This window comes from Hyperolius riggenbachi, chromosome 3 (assembly GCF_040937935.1).
Source record: "Hyperolius riggenbachi isolate aHypRig1 chromosome 3, aHypRig1.pri, whole genome shotgun sequence".
Taxonomy (NCBI): domain Eukaryota; kingdom Metazoa; phylum Chordata; class Amphibia; order Anura; family Hyperoliidae; genus Hyperolius; species Hyperolius riggenbachi.
In genome coordinates, this window is record NC_090648.1 from 122,902,314 (window position 1) to 122,925,354 (window position 23,041).

Here is a 23,041-nt window from a genome sequence, read left to right on the forward strand (position 1 = left end):
ACTCAACTTTTTAGTATGTATGTAAGTAGTGATAAAGTTATTAGCGAATGAAAGGAAAGAGCGCTGAAAGGTGAAAATTGCTCTGGTCCCTTAGGGGAAAAACCCCTCAGTGGTGAAGAGGTTAAGGACACTATCTGCCTGGTGTTTGTATGCACTATCTGCATCACATGACATGCCGGGAGCCATACACAGACAACAGAAAGCCACTAAGAGCTACAGGAAGGCTAGAAGACACCGTTGGTGGCTTGGTGAGTATTTTATGGCCTGCAACCCCTCCCCAAGGATAGTCCCTGTTATTCTCTCAGGCATGCCAGTTAGCAGTGGCGGAGCTAAGAAGCTGTGGGCCCCTGTGCATGTTTTGCATTTTGGACCCCAAGCATGCTAAACATAACACTTGATACAGCGCACCAAAACCAATCAAGGATAACCACTGTGTCAGAGGTGCAAGAAGGGGATGGGAAACAGTGTGTTAATAACTATTACTTAAAGCATATATAGAAGGGATTATTACAAGCACAGGACCAACAAAGAGCTAATACTATGGTTGAGGGTGGGCCCCTCTAGCCCAAAGGCCCCGGCGATGCGGTTGCTACCTCTGTACCCCCTATTGCTATGCCACTGCCAGTTAGTTGAGACTTTAGTTTCAGATAATGGGGTTGTCCTGATTGTAGTGTTTTGAACCTCCCATGTTCTCCGCTGTTTATTTTGCACTATGTACAGCCTATGGAAGATGTTGGCAGTACATAAATAAAAACAAGACTAGTAAAGTACTAATTCAAAGCTAAGTACAGTATGTTGAGCTGCTGGAGTGCAGAGTGTCAGTGTTGTACATCGTGCAGCCAGTGGGAGGGGAGACTTGCAGCAGGTATGTATGTATGTAGGAGGGGGCGGGCCACTTCTCCAGGAATTCCTGCTCTGTCCTGCAGAGCTCAGTGATTAGAGATGGGAAGTTCGGATCTTTTCAATGATCCGGATGATTCGAATCGGATCATTGAAGAGATCCGGATCTTTGATCCGAATCTCGGATCATTTTACTACCGGAAGCATTCGGGGGTGAAATGAACAGCAGGACAGGTCTGTGGACAGAAGGGGAGGGGGGTGGACACACAGAGAAGGGGAGAAGATGGACAGAGGGCAGGGAGTGGACAGAGAAGGGAGGAGGGACGAGCAGGGAGCAGAAATGTTTGCACACAATACCCACATGCTGAAGTCATATGCTTTACATATATTTCACCTATATGTGCATCTGTACACTTTGAAAGAAAAGGTCGCACAGTGAAAGAAAGCATTCCCAGAAGATAAGTGCAGCTATTTAGGAGGATCATATTACGCTGCAATCACAGTGCCTGCAAAGTTACTGAGCTGTGCTGAGCTGAGCCAAAAGCTTCCCATGTGATCACTGTGCAGCACTATGGAACAGACAGCCTATAATGGGCAGCACATTGCAGTCAGTATGTGTGCTCTACACATATCTGGCAGTGGCACCCATGTCCCCTCTCTCTCATCTACCTGTCTCCCTGCAAGGCTGCCTCCCTTCCAACAGAGCGATCCATCTCTGCTCTGCTTCCAGGACCCCGCTGCCCGCTGAGAGGGGGCGTGTGGCTCCTGGCCCCGCCCCTTACCTGTCACTGCAAGGCTGCCTCCCCTCTAACAGAGCGATCCATCTCTGCTCTGCTTCCAGGACCCCGCTGCCCGCTGAGAGGGGGCGTGTCGCTCCTGGCCCCGCCCCTTTTGCGATCCGAATCGTTCATTTTGATGATTCGGATGATCGACTCATTAAATAGATTCGGATCAAAGATCCGAATCGTTCATGATCCGGACAACACTATCAGTGATATGAGAAGCACAGCCGTCATTATTCGCTGTGTCACGTAGAGATGGGAAGTTCGGATCTTTTCAATGATCCGGATGATTCGAATCGGATCATTGAAAAGATCCGGATCTTTGATCCGAATCTCGGATCATTTTACTACCGAAGCATTCGGGGGTGAAATGAACAGCAGGACAGGTCTGTGGGCAGGAGAAGGGGAGGGGGGTGGACACACAGAGAAGGGGAGAAGATGGACAGAGGGCAGGGAGTGGACAGAGAAGGGAGGAGGGACGAGCAGAGAGCAGAAATGTTTGTGCACGTAATACCCACATGCTGCAATCATATGCTTTACATGTATTTCACCTATATGCTCATCTGTGTACTTTCCATGCAAACGTCACACAGTGATAGAAAGCATTCCCAGAAGATAAGTGCAGCTCTTTAGTGCCGAGTGGAGGAGGATCATTTTGCCCTGCAATCACAGTGCCTGCAAAGTTACTGAGCTGTGCTGAGCTGAGCCAAAAGCTTCCAATGTGATCACTGTGCAGCACTACGGAACAGCCAGCCTATAATGGGCAGCACATTGCAGCCAGTATGTGTGCTCTACACATATCTGGCAGTGGCACCCATGTCCCCTCTCTCTCATCTACCTGTCTCCCTGCAAGGCTGGCTCCTCTCCAACTCAGCAATCCCTGCTTCCAGGACCCCGCTGCCCGCTGAGAGGGGGCGTGTCGCTTCTGGCCCCGCCCCTTTTGCGATCCGAATCGTTCATTTTGATGATTCGGATGATCGACTCATAAAATAGATTCGGATCAAAGATCCGAATCGTTCATGATCCGGACAACACTAGTGTCACGCAGTGACCTTGCTGTACAGTTCGGCCACCTGGCTGGCAGCACTTTCCGTATGAAACGTGAGCCCAGCTGTCGGCGTCGTTTGTTTTTTTATTTCCGGTGGAATTATTTGCAGAGAAGGAAATCACTTTCCCGTGTGCGTGCGTGGGGTGACCCCGGAGACGGCAGTGACAGCGCCCTCAGCCGGACACAGGAGGGGAGCGCTGAGTGACGGCCGGAGAGCGGACTGGACTGCTCACAATGGGTGAGTTCCCTCCAACTTCCCAGCCTGGACTGGACTCCTGTGTGTCTCTTCCCTGCCGCAGCGTGCAGTGACCAGCAGCTCATTACGTATGCAGTGAGAAAGGCAGAGGCAGCTGTGCTGGGGCGGATTATGATTGGGAGCGCTGTGTGTCCCGGGTGTACCGACGTAACCCTCTGTGTTGTGACAAGCGGCCCCGTGCACTCAGTGATTGCAGCGCAGGAGTGCCAGTTGGATAGAATGTTGGGGTGATTCCATCTACACCCGAGTGTCCCTGTGATCTGCTGTGTTCCTGCGATCGATACAGTTGTGAAACTTTGTATCAACTTCTGACGGTTTATCTATGTAAAGAGACTTTCTGGTGTGGTGGAGATCATCAACATGGTTCACATAGCCCAGAGAGTAATTTATGTTGTGCTCAGGGGCTGAAAATGATAAAATGTATGTAAAACTTGAAATGTAATCCTGGGAATACACAGGTCGATTAAGGTGCTCGGTTCTGTGCCTGATAGTTTTGACCGCTCGATTCTCTTATCTTCTGCTCGTTTTTCTTATTTTTCAATTCCATGCGAAATCGAGCGGCAAAATGATCAAATGGTGACCGGACATGTCGTAAATTATCGAGCCATCTTATCAGCTCAGAATCGAGCCTTATATTCCCAGCATTATGGAGCATGGATACTCACCTTGTGAATCCGGAAGATGGATCCCAGCGAAATGCCTCGATGACAAACGCTATCGCGCGCCTGTTCTCATATCCCAAGTTTGTGGTAATGATCACTTGTTGCTCAAAAAATCGGTACTTGTGTATTATCCCGTCTAGCCGGACAGCTCGTCCGTTAGACAGGCTTAAAAAGTGTGCACTCTGTTTCTTTAGCAGCTGATTCGTCACAAATCAGCTACTCTGGTACACTGTGCAGCGAGAAAAGCTGTGCAGAACATCCATTACACACAAGTGATGAAAATATCCATCCACCGCTCCTTGCCGTTCGGGTTCCCCTGCTTTTTTTTGCCTGTCACCGGCTCACCGTGCTAACAGAATCTCAGATGTCCCACCCCCTCTCCTCGTTCCCCCCCCCCCCGAGTTTTCAAACATCCCCCGGCAGAGCAGATTAGCAAAGTAATCGTTACCCGTAGCGTAGCGTGTCCTTCCCTTTTTCTGCACATACAGGCTCCATTTAGCAGAGTGTACGGCGGAAGCTTTCACTCACTGCTCCTCGCCGTTAGGGTTCCCCTGCTTGCCGGTCACCGGCTCATATCTATGATGCCCCGCCACTGCATAGCGTCATAGATGTGAGCCGGTGACAGGCAAGCAGGGGAACCCGAACGGCGAGTGAAAGCTTCCGCCGTACACTCTGCTAATAGAGCATGTATGTGCAGGAGGGGGACGGACATGCTGCTGGTAACGACTACTTTGCTACTCTGCTCTGCGGGGGGATGTTTGAAAACTCGGGGGGACGAGGAGAGGGGGCGGGACATCTAACACATCAGCTCACTGAGCTGATTTTCTGTTAGCACGGTGAGGCGGTGACAGGCAAAAAAAGCAGGGGAACCCGAACGGCGAGGAGCGGTGGATGGACATTTTCATTACTTGTGTCTAATGGATGGTACACTGTGCAGCGAGAAAAGCTGTGCAGAACAGAGTAGCTGATTTGTGACGAATCAGCTGCTAAAGAAACAGAGTGCACACTTTTTAAGCCTGTCTAACGGACGAGCTGTCCGGCTAGACGGGATAATACACAAGTACCAAAAAATCATCAGTCTTTGGGCCTTTACAGATCTATATTACTTAGATGAATAGATGATCTTACCAAGAAAAGGGGGTAGTTGCGTTGCAGTAATGACATAACAACCTCTTTGCAGCACAGAATGTCGCACTCACGGGGCAGTTTAACTGCGTGTGGCATCCCAATGCATTGCATGCAGTGAGTTACCGCAAAATGTGCACTGCATGTTATCAGGAAAGCATACTTTCCATCCGCCATGACAGTCATTATCGCTTCAAGATCTTTGAAATAATTGTTGCTCAAAAATCACCAGCCAGAAAAATCTCATAGTGGGCCAGGTTCACAGTGGGCGTTGGGTTGCGTTCCCTGTGACAGCTGGAATGCAACAAGAAAACAGCAGTTCTGCATGTTATCCCCACAATGGCCTCCATTCACAAAAAGTTACCACATTTAGTAACCAAATGTTGGAAAATTACTGACTAAAGTATGACCAGTGTTATCCGCCTGAAATTACTGTTTGTGGAAAAAGTGCAGTAACATGTCGTTATGCTACTATAGACATGCTGTATATGTCAAGGGGTCATTGAGATGATGTTGCCCACTATAAGTGCACAGAGAAAGAAGTCGCACACCACTGGTGAGGTGCTGGACCAATATTTGTAATCCACAAAAAATTCCAGAAGGTCCGCACACTCTAAAGTAACATGTCCTGTTTATTCAAAACACGTGACAAACCATTCCACAACCAACGAGTCGTTCTGGGGGCCCCTTTGTCAAGGCTACAGTACAGAACGGTAATGGTTACCATTCTGTACTGTAGCCTCTGTAGCCTTGACAAAGGGGACCCCACGGGGCCCCGAAACGACTCGTTGGATGTGGAATGGTTTGTCACATGTTTTGAATAAACAGGACATGGTACTTTAGAGTGTGCGGACCTTTTAGAATATTTTGTTGCCCACTACAAGGGTTACTTTCATAGACGAGTGCATTCTGTAATGTTGGGAGCAGGGCTGTAGTGCATCATTCAGATTCTTTTTTGGATGTTCATCAATGGGTTGTGTAGGCTTCTTCTAGTCCTATAGGTAAAAACTGTTAGGTGATTTCCGTAGAACAGATCTCGTCAGATCCTTCATTTTCAGTTAGTTCTTCCCAGGGAAACTCCTGCAGTCTGGCAAGCAATTATTGCATAGCTTAAGGAGAGCCTGAACTGAAAATCAAAAGTCAAAATAAACTTAAAAACTTCATACTCCTGTGTAGTCTACTTATCAATCGCTTTCTCCTCTCCTGCATCCTGTTTGTTCACTGTTATCATTGGAATTCACTGTCCTCCATTTTGAAAATGGTCATTATCCCATAACCGCTTCCTGGTCCGCACACTGTTAAACTGTAATATCGCCTACTTGAGCCATAGGGAAACATGGACATTACCTTGTACATTCAGTTGTAACTGACAGCAGCTGATATATAACTGACAGCAACTGATCTATTGCAGTTCTGACAAAATATTGTCAGAACTGGAAGGGATCACTGTAAGAAGAAAATGGTGAGTTTCTGAGAGGAACTGATGCAGAGGTAAGTATGTAATATTCATTTGCAGCTACATTATGTGTTTATTTTAAATAATTTTACTCAGTACAGGTTCCCTTTAAAGGCAACTGAAGAGAAAGGAATATGGAGGCTGCCATATTTCCTTTCAAGAAATACTAATTGCCTGGCAGCCCTGCTGGTCCTCTTCCTCCAATACCTCTAGCCATAGCCCCTGAACAAGCATACAGCAGATCAGGTGTTTCTGACATTGCTGTCAGATCTGCCAAGATTAGCTTGTATGCTTGTTTCAAGCATTATTCAGACGCTGCTAAAGCCAAAAAGATCAGTAGGGCTGCCAGGCAACTGGTATTGTTCAAAAGTAAATAAATATGGCAGCCTCCATACCCCTCTCACTTCAGTTGCCCTTTAAGTATTCATTGACAGGTACATGTATGACAATAAGAATAGTTTTCTGTGCATTGCGGCCGTGTTTTGTCGAAAAGCCCTTGTTGTTGAAGTTCGGTGAGTTCCAGCACTGGAACAGCGAGGTGGGTGGGTGGGTGGGGGGGGGACCGGGAATGTCTCTGGATTGTCCAAAGGGTTCCCTTTTACTTAGGTAAGTATCTAAATTCAGCATTTTTCCCCCTACAGGTACACTTTAAATACACGTGTAGCTTAAAGCGGACCTGACCTCAGAACTTCCTCTCTGCTCTAATACAGGATCTTCTCAAAATTAGCATATTGTGATAAAGTTCATTATTTTCTGTAATGCACTGATAAACTGTAGACTTTGATATATTTTAGATTCATTACACACACAACTGAAGTAGTTCAAAGCCTTTTATTGTTTTAATATTGATGATTTTGGCATACAGCTCATGAAAACCCAAAATTCCTATCTCAAAAAATTAGCATATCACGAAAAGGTTCTCTAAACAAGCTATTAACCTAATCATCTGAATCAACTAATTAACTCTAAACACCTGCAATAGATTCCTGAGGCTTTTAAAACTCCCAGCCTGGTTCATTACTCAAAACCGCAATCATGGGTAAGACTGACGACCTGACTGCTGTCCAGAAGGCCATCATTGACACCCTCAAGCAAGAGGGTAAGACACAAAAAGAAATTTCTGAATGAATAGGCTGTTCCCAGAGTGCTGTATCAAGACACCTAAGTGGGAAGGAAAAAGTGTGGCAGAAAACGCTGCACAACGAGAAGAGGTGACCGAACCCTGAGGAAGATTGTGGAGAAGGACCATTTCCAGACCTTGGGGGACCTGCGGAAGCAGTGGACTGAGTCTGGAGTAGAAACATCCAGAGCCACCGTGTACAGGTGTGTGCAGAAAATGGGCTACAGGTGCCGCATTCCCCAGGTCAAGCCACTTTTGAACCAGAAACAGCGGCAGAAGTGCCTGACCTTGGCTACAGAGAAGCAGCACTGGACTGTTGCTCAGTGGTCCAAAGTACTTTTTCGGATGAAAGCAGCATTTGCACGTCATTCGGAAATCAAGGTGCCAGAGTCTGGAGGAAGACTGGGGAGAGGGAAATGCCAAAATGTCTGAAGTCCAGTGTCAAGTACAGGTCAGGCGCTTCTGCCGCTGTTTCTGGTTCAAAAGTGGCTTTATCTGGGGAATGCGGAACCTGTAGCCCATTTCCTGTACATGCCTGTACACGGTGGCTCTGGATGTTTCTACTCCAGACTCAGTCCACTGCTTCCACAGGTCCCCTAAGGTCTGAAATCGGTCCATCTCTGCAATCTTCCTCAGAGTCCGGTCACCTCTTTTCGTTGTGCAGCGTTTTCTGCCACACTTTTTCCTTCCCATAGACTTCTCACTGAGGTCCCTTGATACAGCACTCTGGGAACAGCCTATTCGTTCAGAAATTTCTTTCTGTGTCTTACCCTTTTGCTTGAGGGTGTCAATGATGGCCTTCTGGACAGCAGTCAGGTCGGCAGTCTTACCCATGATTGCGGTTTTGAGTAATGAACCAGGCTGGGAATTTTTAAAAGCCTCAGGAATCTTTTGCAGGTGTTTAGAGTTAATTAGTTGATTCAGATGATTAGGTTAATAGCTTGTTTAGAGAACCTTTTCATGATATGCTAATTTTTTGAGATAGGAATTTTGGGTTTTCATGAGCTGTATGCCAAAATCATCAATATTAAAACAATAAAAGGCTTTGAACTACTTCAGTTGTGTGTAATGAATCTAAAATATATGAAAGTCTGTTTATCAGTACATTACAGAAAATAATGAACTTTATCACAATATGCTAATTTTTTGAGAAGATCCTGTAGATACGCAAAAGCATAAAATTTTTTTAAAGAAAAACATTTCTTTGTTGCAGCTGACAGAAATCTGCAGTGTGTATACTTCCTGCTTTCATGGAAGCAGACATTGTTTACAGCCTGTGCTTTCAAATGAGCTTATCTGCCATGGCAATCATGAGACACGTGAGATCAAATTGCAACTTGTGATTAGTCACAGATGAGGGGGAATTAGGCTAAACTCTCTAAATATACACAGGGTGCATTTTTCAGTGTTTTCCTTCTGTCTTGTACAAGAGTCCTGGTCCACTTTAACATGACTGACAGCGGGTGTTTGAACAATGGCAAACCGTGACCTCATTCATTTCATAGATGAAATAGCGGTAGAGAAGTCATATTTACATAGCGGAGCAGAAAGCCATACAGCATTGTTACAGCAATGTCACACAAGGGTGAGAGCTGCTTTTCTGCTGTACACGTAGTGAAATACAAACAGGCGTCACAAGATTCCATGCAAATAGGGCTTGCTTGCTGTTTACATAAGTCAGCGAAGCCTGTCATCTGTGTCAGCACTGGTGGCCATGAGGCTGCAAGGCTGATGTGTCAGCAATGAATGTAATGCACATGCCTGGAGTGTCTTGGGCCTTTCGAAATATCTCCAGGCTTACAGCCAAAGCTTTTTGAGTTCACTCAGTGTGGTTTATTAAAGGGGAGCTTCTGTGACAACCTTAACTGAGAGGGGCATATAGTTGTTTCCTTTTAAACAATACCAGTTGCTTGGCAGTCCTGCTGATCACTTTGGCTGCAGTAGTGGCTGAATCACACACCTGAAACAAGCATGCAGCTAATGCATTCAGACTTCAGTCAGAGCACCTGATCTGCATGCTTGTTCAGGGGCTGTATTAGAGACACAGGATCAGCAGGAGAGCCTGGCAGCTCGTATTTTAAAAGGAAAAATCCATATCCTTGGAAGGGAGGTAAAGAAAAACTTTAAAAAAAAACCGTAGATGGGCTTTAAGCCTGGTATACACTTTTCAGTTATGATTGGCTAATAATCTCTGACCAATTTTACCACCTCCATGTAGTTTAGGAAAGGGGGGGCGCGCAACACATAATTAATACTATAAGCAGATTATATAGGTGAACCCTACGTGGAAGTGGTAAAATTAGTTAGTTATTGGCCAATCATAATTGAAAGTGTGTACCAGGCTTTAGCCCTCTACAATCTACACAGGTCACCGGCTTCTCATCATTGACGGGCTGATTCCTCTTTACACCTTCACAAGTGACAAAACAGGAAGATAAAAAGAGAGGGTCTCAAAGGGTATGTTGGTATTAATAATCGTGCCTCCTGCAAAGCCCTAGTTTGGCTGCACAGTATATATTCTAATCAATCAAGGAGTTGCAGCTCTCAAGCTCTTCTTTATTTGATCAGACAGTTTTACATCAAAGCCAGATGAGCCTTGCCCTTTATCAAGCTGCTCAGTATACAGCAAACAAACACATTTATATTCATAACTCCACCCAGGAAATGACCTCAACCTTCCCTCAAGGAAGTAAACAAACTTAAACTTGTGACATAACCCTTATCTCAACTGGAACAGACAGTGATAAAGTCTAAAAACATAAATCCAGAAATTCAATCTGATACATTGAAGTGATGAACCTGAAAATGAAGATGAGTAAGGTTTCATAAGAACAAGTATGTCAGTCATGATTAAGCCCCATAGTGTTCAGTGTATTTAATCTACTGATCAAAAAACATATATGTCTCAATCTCAGTACTTCAGTATCACCACCCCTTCTAAGTTTCAGAATGTGGTAATTGACCATATATATATCTTAGATCACTGTCAGTTTGTCTCTTATGTACTGTACACAGTGTTTGACTGGGTAAACATTTCCAGACCGTATCAAGTACTTATGATTTGCAAATCTGGCCCGAGCCCTCTGGGTTGTTGCCCAACATACCTTAAATTGCAGGGACAGCATAAAGCATAAACAAGTACTTTGACAGGTAATGCAATGTCTTATCTTGAACCGTGAGAGGTCTGTGGGATGCTCAAAAAATTGTCCCTTGATAAGGTCATGATCTTCAGACTGGGAAAGCAGCCAGTGAAGGTCCTGATATGGACCTAGGAACCATTTTAACTCCAGATATAACTCCTTCAGAATATACCAGGGCTGTGGAGTCGGAGTCGGGGCAATTTTGGGTGCTTGGAGTCGGGGAAAAAACGCTCCAACTCCTAATGAATTTAAACTGTAATTAAAATAGAAAATATGATAACATGTTCTATTTCTCAGATAATAGTCATCATAAATGTATACATCCAGTAATAGCTGTGCTTAGTCCACAAAAATCAAAATTATTTACTTGTGCTGCTTCAATAAAGCAGTCCCCGTATTTTTAAAGTCAGATATACACATCTGATTGTGAGCCTCCGTAGAAGCGCGAAACGGCTGTAAGGCCCACAGTGCCCAGCACCCACCGCCACCCACATTGCTTCACCAACTGGTATGTTTGATACTGTACACTTGTCATGTGTTTTTTATATGCAATTGCCACAATATGGAATAAATAGTTGAATGCAGTGCCGGTCTCCTCTCTCTCCCCTCTCCTACACATCTGATTGTGACTGTATATATGATGTGTACACAGGAATCTCTTATATATGTTATGGCCAGAACCCGAAGTTTGGCCACTTCTAGTTCTGGCCGGCCACTTCGGGTTCTGGCCGGCCAATGTGCGAACTGGCCGCTGCGCTGCGGCCAATGTGAGAAATGGACTAATTCCTGTATCCTTAATGTATCTTGTGGCCGCAGCGGGCAAATGTATCACATCTTAGTTAATATAATGAAATTAAGCCGGCGGCAATGTAACAGATGAAGCCGCTGGCTTTTGCTCTGCCTCTCTCTCCTCCCCCAGTCCCCCCCCCGACTCTCTCTCCTTATGGCCAGCCGGGGGGGACACGCGTGTCTCCGAGAGTCGTTCGTCGCGGCAGGAGAGCAGAGTCTGCCGCGACGAACGACTCTGGGGGGGGACACGCGTGTCCCCCCGGCTGGCCATAAGAGAAGGAGAGAGAGGTAGAGAAAAAGCCGGCGGCTTCATCTGTTACATTGCCGCCGGCTTAATTTCATTAAATTAACTAAGATGTGATACATTTGCCCGCTGCGCTGCGGCCAGAAGAAACATTAACGTTACATGAATTATTCCATTTCTAACATTGGCCGCAGCGCAGCGGCCAGTTCGCACATTGGCCGGCCAGAACCCGAAGTGGCCGGCCAGAACTAGAAGTGCCCAAACTTTGGGTTCTGGCCGTAACATATATATATATATATATATATATATACTAAAAACCATCTATGCTGTAAGAATAAAGCCTGATGTGTAGCCGTGTCACTAATAGAGATGGTCAATGAGATGGAAATAATTCTGACTTGATTCTGATTTATGCAAATGTACTCTTTGCTCATGAAATCAAATAATTTGATACGTTGTTAAAATTTGGTTTGGTGACTACGAATTAAATGGTACCTGAGAAGGATGAAAAGAAAAGTTTTAGGCTGGTTTCACAGTGGGACGTTACAGGCGCACGTTAGAGCAGCCTGTAATGCACCCCACCGCACGGCAATGAAAAATCAATGGGCTGTTCACAGTGCCCACGTTGCGTTACAGTGTAACGCTGTGCCATAATATAACGTACTGCATGCAGTACTTTGTAAGCGGCAGAGCCGCGTTAGACTGTTTGCACATACTCAGTTGGGGAGGAGCGGAGAGCGACCAGGCACATGGCTAATTAATATTCATTGCACTCAGTGACGTGCAGTGTTTACTTCCTTGAGCGGCCGCTCTGTGCGGCGATTGGCCGGGCGGGACCACGTGATGCCGCATGCGTCCAAGAGTGGGCATCACGGATGCCAGAGTGAGCTGCACAACGCGGCTCACTCTGACGTCCAAAGCAGAGAGCACCAGGCGTTGGGTTAGGGGCACGTTGTGCGACCATAACGTCCCCTAAAACGCAACGTCCTGGTATGAAACCAGCCTTAGACATACCTGGGGCTTCCTCCAGCCCCCTTCAGGCTAATCAGTCCCTCGCTGTCCACCTCCACAACCTGGATCTTCTGCTATGAGCCCTGGTAATTCAGCCAGTTAGCGCAGTCCGGCCGCATGCAGCTTCCACAGCCAGGAGCGTTCTACACCTGCGCAACAGTGCTGCGCAGGTGTAGTATGCTCCCAGCGGCGGAGTGTGTGCATGCGCACTACGCCAGACTGGCTCAAGTACCTGGACTCATAGCAGAAGATCCAGGTGGCGGAGGAGGACAGTGAGGGACTGATTAGCCTGAAGGGAGCTGGAGGCTGGAGTATGTATAAAACTTTAATTTCATCTGTCTCAGGTTTACTTTGTTGCACAGTAGTGCTATACTCTACATATGCACTGTCCACAGAGCTGCAGGGAATCCACTGAGAATGTTGTGCACATTGAACACAGAGGTGTTGTCTATCACCCATAAACCTGGTTCAGATTGTGCATGAAGAATGTGTAATAGAGGAAGAATCTCCTTATTCCCCTGCAGAGTACCTGCACATCACTCTTACATGTACCCACAGTTATAGGGAATATGTACCGCCATTCAATTCTGTTTCCAATCATTTAGATGGACCACCCCTTTAAATTAATCAGCTAAACCTATTCTTCATTCAATCAACCAAGGTATGCTGACCTTTCTGTCTACCCTGCAGAAATGACTCTTAGCCACAGACCGGTATACACTCAGCAGGTGATAACTTTTGTACTGTAGGAATTGATCTGTTGTTTTTTTGGTAGATGTAAGCAATCTCTTTCTCCCATCACGTGATATGGTGATGTCCAAAAAGGGTGACACGCTCCACATCACATATGATGTTAGCACAGCAGGGTGGTGAGCATCCGGACTCTTGTGGAAATCCAGGAGGGTTCCAATGTCACCCCCGCCAAACAGCAAATACTATGTAGCACTACTATGCCAGGCAGTGGCTGGTGAACACTGCTTCAGAATATTGCTCTTCAGAGCTGTGCATAAAAACGCCTGTGAAGGCTGGGGCAGCATTGGAAGAACCCATCGCGGTTCCACGGGGCTGTTGGTAAAATGTCTTCTTTAAAAAGTAAAAAAAAATATATTCTCTAACACAAAATGAGTTTCAAAGAACCTGAATTGACGCATAGACCTATTTGTGATCATTAGGGGGAAGAGAAACTTCCCGATGTTCCAAGAAGGTCCATAATGTCTCTAAAACGCAAATGTGTATTCTGAACTAGTGGTGCAAGGACCAGGCCACATATGAACATGTATTTTTTTTTTTTTCACCTTTAGCCAGTCTTTGGGGACTTTTACTTGGAGTGCTTGATTGGAAGGTGATTTTTTTTTTTTTTTTTTCTTCCATTTTTTGACAACTTTCTGGCAGAGGGTTGTTCTCAAGCATTTGATATTTTGCCCCATCCATTTTTCTTTCTATCCTGACAGGTGCCCTAGTCCCTGCTGCAGAGAAGCTTGCTCTCTCTGTAGGTAGGTGATTTGAATGGTGAGCTGTATTGGCTTTTTGCTAGATATACTGTTTGGTGTTGATGCCAAACAGTTTGATTTTCCATTTAGCCGCAGAAACTTCAAGGTAAATTTTGCAAAAGCTCAGCCAAGTATTAGGCCCCGTTCACATCTAAAACCTCAAACCGCCAGCGATTACCGCCGGCGTTTTGCGGGAGTGATTTTTTTTCCCGTGCTTAACGTGGAAAGATCACTGGACACTGCGGCGATTTTGGAGTGATCGCGATTAGCGGTGCTATGCATGCTAATTGTGATCGCTAATCGCGAACTGCCGGCAAACCGTTGTATGTAACACGTTTGCGGTTAACGCTAACCGCAAACACGGCAGTGAGAACACTGCCATGTGTTACATGTTGTAGCGCGATTCCCGCTCAAGTGAGAACAGGCCCTTAAAGAGAGCCTGTAAGTGAGAGGAATCTAGAGGCTGCCATGTTCTTTCTCTAACAAACCATGCAAGTTGCCAGACTTCTGTTTTAATGTTGTTCCTCTAATACTTTAAATCACTGGCCTAAAATCAGCATGCACATCAGATGCTTTGAATTTGGTCTAATTCCATTAGATGCTGTAATTTAAAAACAACCAAACCAAAAAACCAAAAAATGTACAGCCAAACAGCTGATATTGTTTATGAGGGAATAAAGATGACAGCCTATGTATTACTCTCTATTCAGGTTCCCTTTCATGTACATTTTCTTGGTTTCTTTTTATGTTGCATCCCTTTGACAAGTCACATTTGTGGAGCACTTGTGACGTTGTTGTCACATGCACACAATGGCCTCTCTATGTCATAAGTTGCTATAACTGCTTGAGAGTTGGTAGCCTCTGTAGTTGACCAGATTCATTCTTGATCTTCCATTCAGTTTGGAGGAACTGCCTGATCTGTGAATGTTCCTAGTAGTACTAAACACTCTCTACTAAATGTATAGAGTTTTCTGCACTCCTGATAGCTGAAGCCTTTTTATTTTATTTATTTTTGTATCCATCTTCTGACTTGTTCCTGTCAACTCCTATACCTAAAGTGTTTTGTGCATGCATTTTCACCCATAGTTGACTGTTTGCTTTCCGTTGCACTTCTATATACTAGAATTCACCAGTAAGAGCTGTTTTCGATCTGAACATATCAAAATTAAGAGCCGATCACAGGCAGAAGCCAGTAAACTCATTGTGGATTGGAAACGGTGGCTCGTTGCACCTGATCAGTTAGTATTTTTGGGAAGGGGTGAATATGTACAGTATTTGGTTTTTAACCTGAACTCTAGCTATTATGTTAATTAGTTGCACTGAGTAGATACAGCTGTGAAAAAATGTATGTGTTCTCCCAGCTGCTAAGCAATACAGTCTGAATATGTATTAATATATGCATGTGTTAAGTGTAGGAAGATTTTTTTTTTTTTTTCCTGCGTAGGTTTTGTTTATACATACTGTACAGGAGACTGTGTGAAGATTTCTTTAGAATTGTGCAATACTGTCTTGTGAAAGAGAATGTGATAGCGCTGAGGAACACTTTCCTGACCTGCAGTAATGGTGTGTCATAGCAACAGGAAACCCTGTACATGTGAGTATTGCAGGAAATACGCATAATGGAGAGTGTGTGTTGTGGAGGGGGGGGGGGGGGGTGTTTGACTGTGACAGCCCTGTTAACAAGTGTTTGTTTAAAAAAAAAAAAAAAAAAAAAAAAAAAGTTCAGAAGTGAAAAAACATGTTTTGAGGTTTAGTGTATTTACAACAAAAATGTGTGTTTTGTAACAAATATTTCATTTAAAAAAACAAAGAAAAACACAGTAGTGATATCAACTCATTTTTCAGTAGTGCTGTGGGTTCAGGTTCTTGAGTATTTTTACCCAAAGGAATCACAGGTGCTGGTTATTGTTAGTCTGGGTCTTGTTTTGTTTTCTACACCTGTTTGCAATTTTTATTTTGTGTCATTGCTGATTAATTTAGGTAAACTGTGTAAAATGTGAATGTTCCAACTTGAACAATATATTCTTATTATTTAGTATTTATAAAGCGCTGAGTCTCTTCCACAGCGCTTTTACAAAGTATACAGCCTTGCCATTAGCTGTCCCTCAGAGGAGCTCACAATCTAATACCTGCCATTGTCTTATGTCCATCATAGACTAGGGCTAATTATAGGTGGAAGCAATTAAAGTGAACCTGAAATAATTTATTTTTTTTCACTTACCCAAGGCTACTCCCATCCTCCTGCAGCCATCCTGTCTCGTGCCGGTACACAACGATCCTCCGGTCCCCCGCCGCGGATTAGTTTCTCTTTGTTCAGTGGCAGTCCACTGTGCCTGCACAGCTCTGGCATCCTGCGTGGCTGTGGCGTCTGCTGCACAGGTGTAGTAGAGATTTTCTCATACTGCGCCTGCGCAGGACGCTCCCGACCACGAGATTGCGAACAAGGATGCACAGGGCCGCGCAGGCACAGTGACTGTCGATGGTGTAAGTCACCGGTAAAGAAAATGAACCATGGCGGAGGACCGAAAGGATCTTTGATGACCAGCGCAGGACAGGACGGCTGCTCCCTGCAGGAGAAGCCCCAGGTAAGTGAATATTAAAAAAAAAAACTTATTTCAGGTTTGCTTTAACTTATCTGTATGTTTTTGGGATGTGGGAGGAAGTTGGATTGCTCGAAGGACTCACTCACTGCAGTTAGTGCCCTGGCTGGGATTCAAACCAGGGACCCAGCACTGCAGGGTGATATAGCACTCTAAATTGATATTAATCATCGGAGATGCAAATCTGACACAGATGAAGTTACAGAGAAGGTTGAGGATTTAACTTAAGTACCCTTATTTATTTATTATTATTATTATTTTTTTTTATTTTTTTTTTTTTATACAGGAATGCATGGTATAAGGGTTAAAACATACCCAAACTAGATCTCCGTTGCTGTATATTTCATATGTGTTTTGTCTGGCTGCAGGCTCAGACACATCATATCATGATGGAAGACTATCAAGTGATGTCAGTATGAGGAGTAATGCTATGTAGAGACATGTAACAGTAGCCTGTCATGATCTGTTATCTTTAGACAGTGCAGACACGCTCATCTGAAGAGGGTAGAGAATGGTGTGGCCTCCCACTGCGGGGGAAAATATGCTGGCAACTAGCCAGGAAGAAGCAGCTTCGCCAAGGTGTACTGGCTACTGGTAATGTCTGTACAGACATGAGACCGTCATCTGAAGCAATTGATTGGGGCAGCAGAAGTCTAAAGAAAACCTGAACAAAGTCCACATTTATAAAATCAGAAAATGTGATTTAAAAACCAGATTAGAGAATACTTGCAGTATGGCTAAAGTTGAGAGCTGATTTAAGTAGTTCTTGAGCAATTCTTATTGGTCAGCAAAGCCATCTATACACGTTGAAGGACACCTTTTTAAAAAATGCAAATTGCCTTTTAGCCATAGGCCCTGAACAAGCATGCAGATCAGGTGTTCCTGAAAAACAATCTGCCAAGATTAGCTGCATGCTTGTTTCAGGTGTGGGACTGAGACCCCACTGATTCATGAAAGATCAGCAGGACAGCCAGGCATCTGGTATTGTTTAAAAGGAAATCTATATGGCAGCCTTTATATTCCTCCCACATCAGTTGTTTTTTAAACCACTTCAGCTGCTATAGAAGTGTGTTCCCGCTGACACTCATGCCATATCTAGGAATAATTTATCCTAACCCAACTGTGTGATGCCCTCCAACAGTTTTCAACCATGGAGCCTGATCCCAATCATAGCCACTTTGTCTCCAGTTCATGTTGCCCTGAATCGTTCCCACTCCCACTAGACCCCCCCCCCCCCCCCCTTCATACTATAGATGAACCACTTACCCATGTCACAAAGCCGCAAACCACTGAGCAATATTCTGGGGGATGGACTGAGACAGTCAAACCGCCCCTCTAGTTGATAATTTAACTATGAAATGAATCAGAATCAGAATCAGTTTTATTTCGCCAAGTACAGCAGAGCTGTAATCGGAATTATTTGTGGTACACATGGCATAGACAGAGTAAAAACAGACAGAGTATAACCAGACACACAAAAACACATACAGAAATAGAATGCAGTAGTCAGTTCGTAACGGCCATTTCACTGCTGTGCAGTACAGTCCGGTGAGAATAAGAAGGTGCTGGTGAAGGGCCAGGCCATTTACGGATAAAGAACCAGGGGCAGGCAGCGGCGGGAAACCGGGTGACCAGCCCAGCAGTTAGAAATGCAGGCCGGGCCGGGGAAGGTTGGAGTTCAGTAGCCGAACAGCTTGGGGGAAGAAGGTGTTCTTCCGCCTGGTAGTTTTGGATGGTATAGTCCTGTAGCGGCGGCCCAATGGGAGGAGCCTGAAGTAATGGCTGCCTGGGTGAGAGGGGTCGCGGGAGATCATGGTTGCCCTCTTCCTCATCCTAGAGGAGTGGAGGAGATCAAGAGGTGAAAGAGGAGAACCGATGATCTTCTCCGCGTCAGTTATGACTCTGCAGCTTGTGTTTGTCGCTTGCCGCAGCGCCCGCATACCAGACAATTACAGAGGAGCAGAGGATGGATTCTATGGTGGCGGTATAGAAGCTGGTCAGCAGCTCCTTGGGCATACCAAATCTCTTCAGTTGGCGCAGAAAGAACAGCCGCTGCTGGGATTTCTTCTGAATTTTGGTGGTGTTTAGCCCCCATTTCAGGTTGTTAGTGAGAGTCGTGCCGAGGAACCGTACCGATGACACCCTAGAGACTTCAGTCCCTCCAATGAGGACAGGTGGGAGAGGTGGAGGGTTTCTCCTGAAGTCTACGACTAGTTCAACAGTCTTTGCTGTGTTGAGGACTAGGTTGTTGTCACTGCACCAGTTGCATATCCTCTCGACTTCGCTGCGGTATTCGTGCTCCCCGTTGCTACCAATAAGGCCGATGATGGTGGTGTCGTCTGCAAATTTGATGACCTTCACAAAACCGGTGGATGAGATGCAGTTGTTGGTATAGAGGGAGAACAGTAGAGGTGATAGAACACAGCCTTGTGGAGCCCCTGTATTGGTTGTCCGGACGCTGGAGTAGTAGTTGCCAAGCTTCACCTGCGTTCTGTTAGTCAAGAAGTCTTTGATCCATGCTCGGAGAGTAGGATCAATTCCGAGCTGCGTCAGATTGGTGATCAGGATGTCAGGGCAGATCGTGTTGAACGCTGAGCTAAAGTCTAGGAACAGAATCCTAGCATAGGAGGCGGGGCTGTCCAGGTGCTCAGTGATGTGGGCCATGCTGACATTGATGGCATCCTCCACGGATCGGTTTGCCCTATATGCAAATTGGAGCGGGTCTAAAAGGGCGTCCGTGGACCTCTTCAGGTGGGCAAGGACCAGCCGCTCAAGGAGCTTCATGATATTAGAGGTTAGGGCCACCGGACAGAAGTTATTTTGCTCAGTACTGCCTGTTTTTTTTTGGGACTGGTACAATTGTAGACCTCTTAAAACAGGAGAGGACTGTAACCCCCGATAAAGACTTCTTAAATAAGGAGGTGAGCACAGGGGCTAGCTGGTCGGCACAGGTTCGCAAGCAGATAGATGACACACCGTCTGGGCCGGAAGATTTCCTGGTGTTCAGCTTGCGGAGGTGCCGGAGTACCTCTGATTCCCGAACGGTACCAGGCGCCAGGGAGACAAGTTCACCCATGGGGGGAGGGGGCGAAACTGCGTGGCTCACGGGCTGGATGGACTGGATGGGATGTTGCTCGAACCTGCAGTAGAACTCATTGAGCTCCTCCGCCAGTCGAGGACTAGGGGTCACCGTCAGGGGTGCCGATTTGAAGTTTGTGGCTGCTCTCAGGCCCTTCCATACCTCTCGTGTGTTGGTTGACTGAATGAGTAACAAAAGCACCATGCAACCCCCCCCCCCCCCCCCCCCCAAAAAAAACAAAAATCCTGAAATGGAGAAAGAAGATGACGGAGCAACAGCAATAATCTAGAAGCCCATCTGAAGCTGCCATACTGCCATATCTGCAACTTCCGGCGTCCAAATGATTAAAGCAGGGGGGTGGGGGGGGGGGGTTGTAAAGTGGGTCCTTTCCAACTTAGTGTATGAGATTGGTGGGAGTGGGGTTTGGAGGGGAGCAAAAAGTTGGAAAATGTGGCTTAAAGCTACTTGAAAAAAATGTCAAACAAAGCAATCTTTTGCAATCACTTTAGGTGTCAGTTTACCTGTGTTCCCCATACAGATGCGGTGTTGAGCTCCCTGCCAAGCTCTGTTCTCTCAGGAAGAATGAATAGGTGTCCCAATAGGAAGTGTCCCATTCTGGCTTGCAGTGGGAGCGACAATATAATTTGTCCATTGACAAATTATCTGCAGATCTCAGGCAGGGAGACCTGCAACCTCAGGGGGGATACCCAAAAGTTTAAAAGCAATGAACATCTATGTCCGATATTACTAATTTGCAAGCAGTTCCTCACACCCCCCCCCCCCCCCTATTGCTGAAACAATGAAACGCCTTGTCGTGTAGTTTACACCGAAGGTCAGCTCAAATGATGTACCTTATCATATTCTCCTTTTTTTTTTTTATGCAGTTTTTTTTTTTATTCAGGGTCACTCCAAGAAGTAGGAATGAACAGCTGTCTGGGAACATATTGACCTTGGAAGAGAGTTGTGTAGAGTTAAACAATTCATGAAAAGATCACCATGGACTTTTATAGTGGACCAGAACTCTTGCACAGGGCAGAAGGAAAACCTAATGAAATGTACCCTGTATGTATTTAGAGAGTTTAGCCTGTTTAACCTCCCTGGCGGTATGATTACTTCCAGATTTTGTCTAAAAGCGGTGCAATTTTTTCACAAGCTTTTAGACCCTAAAAAAATCATACCGCTAGATACATCTAGGGCAGACCTGCACATTGCACACCTTTTCATGTACCCAGCTCGGGGTTACCGCTCTGAGCTGTGGATTTACAGCCCGAGCCTGACTTTAGGTTACTGCTAAGGAGGCTCCTTCACACATATCTGTGACTAAGCACAAGTTGTAATTAGATCCCTCGGCTGTGTCCGCTAGCTGTAACGGCAGAGCTGCTAATTAGTAAATGCAGGATGTTAACCACATGTCTACTCCCCATGACAGCAGTAAGTAGACACACTGCAGATTTATTGCAGGATTTGTATCAGCTGTAACAAAGTAATGCTTTTCTTGGTCATTATGACGTTGCATATCTTTTAGAGCAGAGAGGAAATTCTGAGTTCAGGTCCACTTTAAAGTGGACCCAAATTAAAAATACAAGATTTCAGAAATAAAATCTATTTTCTAAATTATAATAATAATAATAAATGGCAGCCTTTTTTCAGCTGCATGATGACAAATATAAAATATTTTACATTTATTGGAGGAACCCCTCCCTTCCTTTCAAATTGCTGGGACAAAATCCGGCAAACTGGTGGAGTAGGTGGTGTCCGGCAAAGGAGGAATTGCTAATGGCTGCCACCTGTATAAACCTAGTTATGAAAAGAGAAGGGTGAAAAGCATGCACTGAAATGCTCATAGGCTTGAAGGAGTGTTTATTTATCTTTTGTGTCAGAGTGGTGCGACTAAATTATTTTTAATTTAAAAACATTTTTGGTTTGGGTCCGCTTTAAGGGGTTGTGAGTTTTCCACAGAGGTATAGTTGTGTGTTTTAGGTAGAAGGTGATCAGCCATTGATTTAGCACTCCTTACACAAAGCTGATTGCTCATGTCCCTGCACACACAGATAGCGTGCCAGGCCCCATTTTTGCATGTTTTGGCCGGAAGATGCAATTTGATCTGTGCGCCGAGGTCTGGAAGCAGGACTGCATCTGATTTTCTGGAGAAGATCCCACAATAATTACTAACACAATCATGTGGAGCCTGCCCTGCCTGAAAACAAAGACTTTACTGTATAGAATTCTGCCCAGCTGCTCTGAGTAATGCAAATCCTGAGCTGTGCTGGCAGCTCGCATCTACAGATGCATATATCTCCAGCGGTTTATATTCTAGTGGCCAGACACAGTTCAAGCCTATGAAGTGAGCATTTTCTGAATGGCTATAAAATAGGTCTATAAAACATAAGAGCTGGTTGTTTCTTGGGTATGCTCTTGTTTGTAGTTATCCATCTGATAGCTGTGTTGGCTGGCTTTGATATTTGTGCAGGATGCTGAAGCTGCGATGGTCCTAGTAAATAACTTGTAACAAACCTGTGCTTAATACATACTTCAAATAAATGTGACACTCTCTTCGTTTTGCGGTAACAAACCTGTTCCCACTGCTATGTTCTTTCGTGTAGCTGATTTTTCTACCTATTTTTATGGCCTACAGGCACACTCCTGTCCTCACTTGCAGAGAAGCTAGTAACATCCACTGCTTCCTTTGTGCAGAGTTTTAGCAATGTACACACACTAGATACAATAAAGACCATTTCGGGAGAGAATCTAGTGTTTGTATGGGAGGCCTCCGAACGATGTGCGACCCCTGAGCGTATTGGTTTCCAACTCCTCCTGCCCAGCGGGAAGCCTCTCCATCATGTGTTAGGTGTCATAGTAGCAGATGTGCCAGTTGCCTCCAGGCTAGTGGTATATGTTACGCATTGTACAGTCATTTACCCTGAACTGTCACCCTAAGGAAGGAGTCCCAACCCTGCAGATGGCAGTAACTGAAAATTTGTACTTTGCCTAAAAGCTCATCTAAACATATACAGCACGTACGGGGATACGCAGGTGCCACTAGGTCACGCTGTACAGGCATCTTGGCAGTGATGGAGAGAAGATGCAGGAGGAGTGCACCAGTGGACACTTAATGTTTAAAGAGACACTGAAGCGAAAAAAAAATATGATATAATGAATTGGTTGTGTACTATGAATAATTACTAGAAGATTAGCAGCAAAGAAAATATTCTCATACTTTTATTTTCAGGTATATAGTGTTTTTTCTAACATTGCATCATTCTATAATATGGCAGATTACACAACATTCTGCATTCAAAATGAGTCTTTCAGAGCAGTCTGTGAAGTAATGAGCTCTCCTCTAGCAGAGGAAAAGTAAACCGTACAATAACACTTGAGATAATAAAAGTCAGATAACAG

At 45.2% G+C, this 23,041-nt stretch overlaps 1 protein-coding gene across 3 annotated transcripts in view; it reads left to right on the forward strand.

Moving 5' to 3' along the window:
- Positions 1 to 2,636: 2,636 nt before the first annotated feature.
- LOC137562981 (PH and SEC7 domain-containing protein 4-like) overlaps positions 2,637 to 23,041 on the forward strand; it is a 122,041-nt gene continuing 101,636 nt past the window's right edge. The window contains exon 1 of one of the 3 annotated variants that reach the window (XM_068274860.1): positions 2,637 to 2,908. The gene's annotated coding sequence lies outside the window, so the exon portion shown is untranslated. Of the gene's footprint in view, positions 2,909 to 4,211; positions 4,308 to 15,536; positions 15,558 to 23,041 lie in introns of those variants that run through there. The other 2 variants (XM_068274863.1, XM_068274864.1) reach the window with 2 other exon arrangements.